The 1,634-nt window shown below is 34.0% G+C and overlaps 1 protein-coding gene across 4 annotated transcripts in view; it reads left to right on the top strand.

The window, feature by feature from the left end:
- Positions 1-1,634, top strand: part of LOC108752759 (tetraspanin-5) — a 109,912-nt gene that overhangs the window by 92,523 nt on the left and 15,755 nt on the right. The window lies entirely within an intron of this gene.

Below are 1,634 nucleotides of genomic sequence, written 5' to 3'. Positions count from 1 at the left end.
TTAAAATCATGCTACAAAAGAATCGACTTCTATTACTCGCGGAATATAGACCAGAAAAAGCACGTAAGAGGTCTAGATTATTCTATATACATCGATCCTTTTTTTTTTTGTAGTCAATGAAAACCTACTAGAATCAAAATAGATATTATCGATTCACCGTTATATTCGCGTGTCGCGAGGCGAGATCAAACGTATACGTTCCTCTATTCTGCAACTTTATTACCATACGACATAAAGCAACGTTGCGATATTGCAAGAGTGGCAAAGCCCTTTCGTCTGCCATTGACTCACACCTGGCCCCTTTGCGAAACATTGATTGCGTACCAAATATTAACCCGAATGCGAGTTGATATACAGTGTACAAAGCAAAATGTCTTTATAGTAAAAAAAGAATGCGTTTTTTTTTTAATAACAATAATTCATCACTAATAAAAATCCATGTAATTAAAAAAATAGGTATTGTACTTTCGTATGTTTAACATATTTAACGTACAAAATGCTCTGTAATAGTTCCATCCTGTATAAAAATTGTTCAACTGCTCTTTCAAGTAGATACACGTTTCTACATTTGCGCTTTTCGTTTTTCTTCATCGAGTTTTTTATTCGAGCGCAAAGCGTTTCATCGTTGCCATTTTCTTCTAGTTCGTGGCAAGGCTTAACAAAAGTTCCAAAAGTAAGTCTGGACTAATTATTCAGTTACTTGAAAGAGCTTCGTTCTACGTTCCCCGTCTCTTACCATCGGATTAAAAGTTACCCCCTCATTTCCGGAGCACGTTCTAAAATCTTATAACTTTCGATGATAGATAAAATTTATTAAGTCCGATAGCGCCGAGTTTGACTTATAATCGTTTTCTCGATGCAACTATAAATTCTTTAATACACCCAAATCATCTCTATCAATCCTACTTTAACCAAATCCGCTTTGAATCATTTCGAACGTTTAATTTACGGGAACTATGTATATGTAGAAATATTACCTATTTAAACTAGAATACATCGCTAAATCTTTGACAAGAATTGATAAATGTTTTCAGTTTTTACTACACTCTCTTTAATATAAAATATAAAATTCAATTTTTCAATTCTTGCTCTCGAAAATTTTGTTGCGAATTTATGTGTATAATATACGCATGAAAGCTCTCTTAATAGTTTTAATGCAAATGTATTGTTTTATATAGAAATTAATAACATTTGCATATTAAATAAAAGGCAAAAAAGTTGCTTGAATGCACACCGATTAATTGTGATAGCAACGAATTTCGAACATTTGTGCTCGCATACTTTTTGTTAGCGTACACACGGAATTGATTTAGCGCTCATTACGCGGCACGCTCGTCCGCAGGTAGCAGATAATTTCATAAATATTCCGCATTACCATCGGCGCAACACGGTACTGTTGATGACGCACTCTCGGCAAATTCAATTGGAACGCAGAGGAATTTTAATATAATTACTTGTGTAAACTACAAGCGTTCGCAAACCTACACGTAATTAATATGTGGCGTATGTTCGTAAATCAGAGTTGTTACGCAAGTGAAATTCCGGAACTACGAATTTCCTGATGTTGCTGATAAAAATCTCCTCTTTGTGAACCAAAAATTAAAAGGAAGAATGGTAGTCAAATAAATAAAGAG

The sequence above is a fragment of the Trachymyrmex septentrionalis genome, unplaced genomic scaffold, assembly GCF_001594115.1.
Source record: "Trachymyrmex septentrionalis isolate Tsep2-gDNA-1 unplaced genomic scaffold, Tsep1.0 scaffold62, whole genome shotgun sequence".
NCBI lineage: Eukaryota > Metazoa > Arthropoda > Insecta > Hymenoptera > Formicidae > Trachymyrmex > Trachymyrmex septentrionalis.
This window is presented reverse-complemented; position numbering and strand designations above follow the sequence as displayed.